This window comes from Oncorhynchus kisutch, unplaced genomic scaffold (assembly GCF_002021735.2).
Source record: "Oncorhynchus kisutch isolate 150728-3 unplaced genomic scaffold, Okis_V2 Okis06b-Okis10b_hom, whole genome shotgun sequence".
NCBI classification, from domain to species: Eukaryota; Metazoa; Chordata; class Actinopteri; order Salmoniformes; family Salmonidae; genus Oncorhynchus; species Oncorhynchus kisutch.
In genome coordinates, this window is record NW_022261983.1 from 3,165,202 (window position 1) to 3,174,581 (window position 9,380).

The following is a 9,380-nucleotide window of genomic DNA, read 5'->3' on the forward strand; positions in this document are numbered from 1 at the left end:
TAACAGTAAGGCCCAATTCACCGTTTGTATGGGCTAATAACAGTAAGGCCCAATTCACCGTTTGTATGGGCTAATAACAGTAAGGCCCAATTCACCGTTTGTATGGGCTAATAACAGTAAGGCCCAATTCACCGTTTGTATGGGCTAATAACAGTAAGGCCCAATTCACCGTTTGTATGGGCTAATAACAGTAAGGCCCAATTCAATGTTTCATCAAATATTTGTTTTATATTTTTGTTTGATACTTGAAGGGGTCTTAATTCTAAATCAAATAGCTAAATGATCCACACACACACACACACACACACACACACACACACACACACACACACACACACACACACACACACACACACACACACACACACACACAACCTCCTCTGTCCTCCCCTGTCTGTCACTGACCGGCACCATCCCCTCTCCATCAGTAGCTAATGAGTCAGGACGTTTTTCACTTTATCCCCTAATTGGCCCTGTCGAGACTTTTAATGCAAGCACGGCGGGAAATGGCTTCTTAACTACTACATGCTGCCCTTGCCTCCTTCTCCTCCTTCACACCCTCCCTCCCTCCCTCCCTCAATCCCTCCCTCCCTCCCTCCCTCAATCCATGGGTTTATGTTTTACTATATCTTTTTTTAACAATACAAAACATCCACACACAAATGACAACATACAGACACACACAAACATCCACAACATAACCCCTGCCCAGACCCACCTGCTCACACACTCCCATCTCCCGTGCCCACGTCACTCTCTGTCACATGGCCTCAAACTGGACCCTTTTGTTCCTCTCCATCGCTCACACTTTCAACATTTAGATAATAAAGCATTGGACCTTTCCATTGTGTTAACGGTGGACGATTGGTTGATTTACAGTTTTTAAGTATACTTTTTTTTAAAGATGATTGACAAGAAAAGTGTTCTCATTGCACCCTCACATGCCATGTCTTGAAATATGCAACAGATCAAAAGTACATTTACCTTGTAATACTTCTGACAGACAACTTTCTAACTCCGCTCATAACTTTTGGACTTTATAGCATTTCCAGAAGGCATAGCTTATTGAGTCATTGTTATATTACACTTAAGACAGTGCCAATATCAGTTATTTTTTCCAGCAGATTGTCAGTTGGATAGGCTCATATGAACATCCTTTTCTGACTCAAATAAGCTTCCCTCAATATTTTTCTGATGTGCAAAAGATTTCAAATAGACATTTCTTGATATGAAACTTTTAAGTTGCATGTATTTGAAAATATCTACATTGGTCAGTCCCAAATAGATTTTTATTTCTGTCATAGAAATACATTTATTTCCTATTACCAAGTTATTAAGGTTTCTATGCCTTTAGTTTTCCATGTGGACCAATTATATAGATGAATTATGAAAAGCTAGCCAAGGATTGTTCCATAGAGTTGTGATGTTGTTTCTGGTAGAACATGTTTCATATTGTTAAAGTGTTCTTAACTATGAAGTTGTTACTATTCTTAGCTTTATCCTTTGAAAATAGACACGTAAAAAGATTTTGGGGATGCGCATGCACATCTTCAATATATACCATTGTCACTCTTTAGTGTATTTAATGTCGCAAGTAAAAGCCCTTGATGGCAAGTTGATACATTTCAGGAGATCATCAGAAAATAAGTTGAGTTTATATTAATGTTTACCAATACTGATACCGGTTACGTTTGGGTCCTGTCTAATTCTTTCTGCAAGCGGTTCAATTGCCAGTGCAAACAGGATAGGGGAGTGAGGACATCCCTGTCTTGTGCTTCTTTCTAAAGCAGTTTCATCAGTTCATGTATTATTTGTGTGTGTTTTTGCTTTAGGACATTTATATAATAGTTTTATAAAATTAATTATTTCAGTTGGAAAGTTGAAAGCTTCCAAAGTGTTGAATAGAAAAGATGGTCGAAAGCCTTTTTGGCATCCACAGATATTATTGATAAATCTAGATCTTGTTTTTTAGCGTATTGTATTAAAATGAAACATGTTCTTGAATTTGTTTGTAAGTGTCTATTTTTTATGAACCCTGTTTGATTGATATGTCCTGTATAAACTCTGGTAAGACTTTTTACATTATATTACCTATGGGCTTTGTCATTATTTTATTGTCACAATTGATTAAACTCATGGGTCTGTAATCAGCAGGCAACTCTTCAGATTTCCCTGGTTTTACAGTTATATAAGTAAAATAACTGTTTGATACATGGAACTAAGAAACACTCAATTGAGTGACGTGTGTTTATGTAAATAGGGGCACTGCTTTGTCCCAAAATGTTCAATAGAATTCTATGGGACAAGCTGTCAGCGCAAATGCTTTTAACAGTATCTAATATTTACTTTTTAGGTCATCTCTGTGTTCAGTGATTCTTATTTGTTTGCTGATAATAGCTTCAGGGTCGTTGAGTCTAAGACAGCTGTAGGATCAGTCCCACTATTGTTTAATTCTCATTTATAGAGATTTTCATATAAGCTTTTAAAATAGTCATTAATCGTGTCGTTGTTTCTAATTAACGAATTTGAATCTTTACATTTTAAAATGAAAACTGGATTGGCGTGTATTTGTTTTGTCAGTGCTGCAAGATGTTTATCAGATTTATTAGCCATTAAGTAGTATACTCTAGTTGAGTTTAACCTGTAGTTGTTGGCTCTCTTCAAAAGTAGAGATCATATTCCTGCTTCAGTGCAGAAGTCGTATTTTCTCCTTTACCTGGCTTTTTCTCAAATAGTTGTTTTCTTTCTTTGATTATTCTAACTCCGATTTAATTTACGAGATTATCATTCCTCTAATGTACACCTTGAAAGCATTGTCAATTATATCGTGGGTGGGCTTTTCCCTGTCCTCTGTCTACATTTGTATTGGTAAAGGTTTTGTTTTTCATTTATGTATTTACTTCATTTCGTGGTCTTGAGGATATACTCTGTTCATTCTCCATATTCTGCCACTTACTGTATTTACTTCATTTCGTGGTCTTGAGGATATACTCTGTTCATTCTCCATATTCTGCCACTTAATGTATTTTCTGTTGGTGTAATTAAGCATGATACCGGAGATTGATCTGATATCACTATGTCATGGATTTTTGAACCCAGTAAAGTGGGTTCAAGGCACTCCTGGTTGTCGGGAGTACATCCCACACCCTGAGGGTTTGCAATTAATCGCTGTCATGTTTGCTTCCTGGCAGAGGCGCCGTAAGTGGCGCTGACAATTTGTATTACAGAGTCCATCTCATGCATGGCTGGGCTGTCTGATGGGGCACAGGCCTAATGGGCTGAAGGGTGCAGGGGAGAGCAAGGGAAAGCAAGGGAGAGCACGAGAGCAGGGACCCTGAGAACAGAGCCGGACAGGAGGAGGCCGTGCTGACTGTGGTAATGTACAGGGATGAGCTAGCATTTATCACAGTCACACTACTGCACTACACACAGAGAGAGATGGATGCTGGCAGGCAGGTTAGGCAGGCAGATTAGACACACACACAAGTCCCAACCAAGTCCTCCGGAGTCGACCATTAACCATCCTGGCCAGTTGGTGTCCCATGTTACCTGTTAGGGAGCTGTCTCCCAACAACACCTCCTCAGGGTCTCTGTGGGGAAGACCTCCAGTTCCCCCAGCCTGTGTCAGACAGACTCCTTGTCTATGTCCAAAATGGCTACCCATTCCTTACATGGTGCCCTACTTCTGGGCTCGGGTCAAAAGTAGTGCACTATATAGATAATTGGGTGCCATTTGGGACGCAGGTGACTCCTCCTGTCTCCCCCTCAGCCTCCTCCTGTCTCTTCCTACACCCTGTCTCCCCCTCAGCCTCCTCTTGTCTCTCCCTACACCCTGTATCCCCCCCCCTCAGACTCCCCCCCGTCTCCCCCTCAGCCCCCCCCTGTCTCCCCTCTCAGCCTCTTCCTATCTCCCCCCTCAGCCTCCCCCTGTCTCCCCCCTCAGCCTCCCCCTGTCTCCCCCCCAGCCTGCCCCTGTCTCCCCCTCAGCCTCCTCCTGCCTACCCTCTCAGTCTCTTCCTATCTCTCCCCTCAGCCTCCCCCTGTCTCCCCCCCAGCCTGCCCCTGTCTCCCCCTCAGCCTCCTCCTGCCTACCCTCTCAGTCTCTTCCTATCTCCCCCTCAGCCTCCTCCTGTCTCCCTGTCAGCCTCCTCCTGTCTCTCCCTACACCCTGTCTCCCCCTCAGCCTCCTCCTGTCTCTTCCTACACCCTGTCTCCCCCTCAGCCTCCTCCTGTCTCTTCCTACACCCTGTCTCCCCCCTCAGCCTCCTCCTGTCTCCCCCCTCAAGCCTCCCCTGTCTCCCCCTCAGCCTCCCCCGTCTCCCCCTCAGCCTCCTCCTGTCTCTTCCTACACCCTGTCTCCCCCTCAGCCTCCTCCTGTCTCCCCCCTCAAGCCTCCCGTCTCCCCCGTCTCCCCCTCAGCCTCCTCCTGTCTCTCCCTACACCCTGTCTCCCCCCTCAGCCTCCCCCTGTCTCCCCCTCAGCCTCCTCCTGTCTGTTCCTACACCCTGTCTCCCCCCTCAGCCTCCTCCTGTCTCCCCCCTCAGCCTCCTCCTGTCTCCCCCCTCAGCCTCCCCCTGTCTCCCCCTCAAGCCTGCTCCTGTCTCCTCCCTCAGCCTCCTCTTGTCTCCCCCCTCTGCCTCCCCCTGTCTCCCCCTCAAGCCTGCTCCTGTCTCCTCCCTCAGCCTCCTTCTGTCTCTTCATACAACCCCGTCTCCCCCCTCAGCCTCCCCCTGTCTCCCCCTCAGCCTCCTTCTCCCTCCCCTCTCTACATCTCCCTGCCTCCCCCATCAGCATGTTCCTGTCTTCCCCTCTCAGCATCTCCTTGTCCCCCTCTCAGCCTCATGTTTCCACTCTCAGCCTCCCCGTCTCCACCCTCAGCCTCCTCCTGTCTCCCCCTCAGCATCCTCCTGTCTCCCCCTCAGCCTCCTCCTGTCTCTACCTTACACCCTGTCTCCCCTCAGCCTTCCCCTGTCTCCCCCCCTCAGCCTCCTCCTGTCTCCCCCCTCAGCCTCCCCCTATCTCCCCCTCAGCCTCCTCCTGTCTCCCCCTCAGCCTCCTCCTGTCTCCCCCTCAGCCTCCTCCTGTCTCCCCCTCAGCCTCCCCCTGTCTCTTCCTACACCCTGTCTCCACCCCTCAGCCTCCCCTGTCTGCCCCCTCAGCCTCCCCTGTCTCCCCCCTCAGCCTCCTACTGTCTCCCCCTCAGCCTCCCCCTGTCTCTTCCTACACCCTGTCTCCACCCCTCAGCCTCCCCTGTCTCCCCCCTCAGCCTCCCCTGTCTCCCCCCTCAGCCTCCTACTGTCTCCCCCCTCAGCCTCCCCTGCCTCCACCCTCAGCCTCCTCCTGTCTCCCCCCTCTCAGCCTCCTCCTGTCGGCCCCCTAGCCGTATAGTGTAATTGGATCAAGCCTTGCTGATCACCCCCCATTACCTGGACTGACAGGACCTGTCTGGGATGGTTTCACACAGGATGACTAGTAAGGGAACACAGAAATAGATAGGGGATGGGAGAGAGAGACGGAGAGAGACGAGATAGTGTGTGTGCCTGCCTGCCTGTGTGTGTGTGTGTATATATGTATGTGTGTATATGTGTGTGTGCATGTGTATATTTGTGTCTGTGTATATGTGTGTGGTCCAAAACGGTTTTGTCTTCCTCCACAGATTCATCTGACTCCAAAGGGAATGGATGGATAATAATGCCTCCGTTGCCTAAATATAACGACCTGCTGTGAATGAACTCAAGCTGCTACTGCTACACTTCCTGTTAGAACGTTATGCCTCAGTCAAACATCTCCTGCAAGACACGACTCATTGCTCATTAAAACCAACGCATCATGTGGATGCAGTACAAAGTGTCCATGAAGACAGGACACAGACTGCGTCAGCAATCAGAATGCCACACTCGCCAGGGTGTGATCAACTCACCCATACAGTATATCCCCTGCAGATGATCCCTGGAGAAAATAGAGCATTCCTGTAATTAACCACTTCAACATTTAAAGAGAATGAAAACCTTGTCAGTTCTGGGGGTTTCAGATAAGAGGAAGGAGTCCTCTCTCTCGCTCCCTCTCTCTATATAGCATACATGTACAGTTGAAGTCGGAAGTTAACATTCCCCGTAGCCAAATACATTTAAACTCACTTTTTCACAGTTCCTGACATTTAATCCTAGTAAAGATTCCCTGTTTTAGGTCAGTTAGGATCACCTCTTTATTTTAAGAATGTGAAATGTCAGAATAATAGTTGAGAGAATTCGTTATTTCAGCTTTTATTTCTTTCATCACATTTCCAGTGGGTCAGAAGTTTACATATACTCAATTAGTATTTGGTACCATTGTCTTTAAATGGTTTAACTTGGGTCAAACATTTCGGGTAGCCTTCCACAAGCTTCCCACAATAAGTTGGGAGAATTTTGGCCCAGTCCTCCTGACAGAGCTGGTGTAACTGAGTCAGGTTTGTAGGCCTCCTTGCTCACACTTGCTTTTTCAGTTCTGCCCACACATTTTCTATAGGATTGAGGTAAGGGCTTTGTGATGGCCACTCCATTACCTTGACTTTGTTGTCCTTAAGCCATTTTGCCACAACTTTGGAAGTCTGCTTGGGGTCATTGTCCATTTGGAAGACCCGTTTGCGACCAAGCTTTCACTTCCTGACTGATGTCTTCAATATATTCACATAATTTTCCGTCCTCATGATGACATCTATTTTGTGAAGTGCACCAGTCCCTCCTGCAGCAAAGCACCCCCACCACATGATACTGCCACCCCCGTGCTTCACGGTTGGGATGGTGTTCATCGGCTTGCAAGCCTCCCCCTTTTCCTCTAAACATAACAATGGTCATTATGGCAAAACAGTTCTATTTTTGTTTCATCAGACCAGAGGAAATTTCTCCAAAAAGTACAATCTTTGTCCTAATGTGCAGTTGCAAACCGTAGTCTGGCTTTTTTATGGCGGTTTTGGAGCAGTGGCTTCTTCCTTGCTGAGCGGCCTTTCAGGTTATGTCGATATAGGACTCGTTGTCACAAATGTTTGTAGAAACGGACCAAGGCGCAGCGGATGTTGAGTTCCACATAATTTTAATGAACAACAAACTAACAACGAACCCTGACTACAGAGATGCTACGTGCACTAACTCAAAATACAATATCCCACAAACACAGGTGGGAACAAACACTACTTAAATATGATACCCAATTAGAGACAACAATTACCAGCTGCCTCTAATTGGGAATCTTACAAATCACCAACATAGAAACATGAAACTAGAACACCCACATAGAAATAATAAACTAGACTAACCCCCAGTCACGCCTTGACCTACTCTACCATAGAAAATAACGACTCTCTATGGTCAGAACGTGACACTCGTTTTACTGTGGATATAGATACTTTTGTACCTGTTTCCTCTAACATCTGCACAAGGTCCTTTGCTGTTGTTCTGTGATTGATTTGCAAGTTTCGCACCAAAGTACGTTCATCTCTAGGAGACAGAACGCGTCTCCTTCCTGAGTGTTATGGCAGCTGTGTGGTCTCATGGTGTTTATACTTGCGTTATACTTGCGTACTATTTGTACAGATGAACGTGGTACCTTCAGGCATTTGGAAATTGCTCCCAAGGATGAACCAGACTTTTTTTTCTGAGGCCTTGGCTGATTTCTTTTGATTTTCCCATGATGTCAAGCAAAGAGGCACTGAGGTAGGCCTTGAAATACATCCACAGGTGCACATCCAATTGACTCAAATCATGTCAATTAGCCTATCAGAAGCTTCTAAAGCCATGACATCATTTTCTGGAATTTTAAAGGCGCAGTCAACTTAGTGTATGTAAACTTCTCACCCACTGGAATTGTGATACAGTGAATTATAAGTTAAATAATCTGTCTGTAAACAATTGTTGGAAAAATGACTTGTGTCATGCACAAAGTAGATGTCCTAACTGACTTGCCAAAACTATAGTTTGTGAACAAGACATTTGTGGAGTGGTTGAAAAACCTAAGTGTATGTAAATGTCCGACATCAACTGTATGTCAAATCAAAGTTTAATTGTCACGTGCGCCGAATACAACAGGTGTAGACCTTACAGTGAAATGCTTACTTACAACAGGTGTAGACCTTACAGTGAAATGCTGAATACAACAGGTGTAGACCTTACAGTGAAATGCTTACTTACAACAGGTGTAGACCTTACAGTGAAATGCTTACTTACAGGCTGTAACCAACAGTGCAAAAAAGGTATTAGGTGAACAATAGGTAGGTAATGAAATGAAAACAACAGTTAAAAAGACAGTGAAAATAACAGTATATATGCATTCATATATCTTCCCCTTCTCTCTCTCTCTTTCCCCCCACTCATTTCTATCTTTCACAAATAACAAATCCAACTCTTCTTCCGATTACAGCCGTGGATTTCCAAGGCCATCGTCCCCACACTGAGAAACTTGAGTTTGAGTTTATTTTTTATTTTTACAGGGACAGTGCACATTAATCAACGTTTCAGTAAAAGTGCCGGTTTTAGCCAGCCGGCTAATTTTCAACCGCAGTCCCTGGGCAGGTTATTAAAAACAATTACAATATAGACAATAGCAACATAGAACAAGCAAGACATAGCAACATAGGACAAGCAAGACATAGCATACAGACAGAGCAACATAGGACAAGCAAGACGTAGCATACAGACAGAGCAGCATAGAACAAAAAGCAGCAAGTCAAAATTCATAAAAGCAACAAAGTGTTTCCACACCTCACAAGCTACAGACAACAGACAACATGGAGAGCGGCAACACACAGCTAGGGACCATGTTCACAAATCTGATTGACCTTTAGCCATGTCTTCAAGCATTTTGTGAAAGTGTGATATGTGGTGCAGTTATGTGTGTCTGATGGCAGTGTATTCCAGACATGGGAAGCTCTCACAGAGAATGCAGATTTACTAAAGGTGCTTTTCCTTAGGGGAACTATACAGTCACCTCTCATGGAGGACCTTGTGGATCTGCTGCCATATGTCTGGGTTTTCTGTTTAACAAAAATATTGAGTGGAGGGGGAGCCTGGCCATTAAGGATCTTGAATACAAGACATGCGTCGGTGTATTGCACAAGATTTTCCCAACTCAAGAGCTCATGCTTTCTAAGGATGTGACAACTTGAGCGGGTGGCTAGCACATCTCGGACTGCGTGTCTAACAAATCAACAGATTGAGATTGGCGTTACACACCATTAAATGCTCCACAAAAGACACAGCTCTTCAAGGAAAAAATGAAGACCTTTCCTGAATTTCTATATGTTTCACTCACACAACTATTTCAGAGAGACCTTCACTTCTCTCTCTCTGCCGTCAAACGCCAGTCAAAAATGCCACATCTCAGAATTGAAGACGTGACAGTTATTG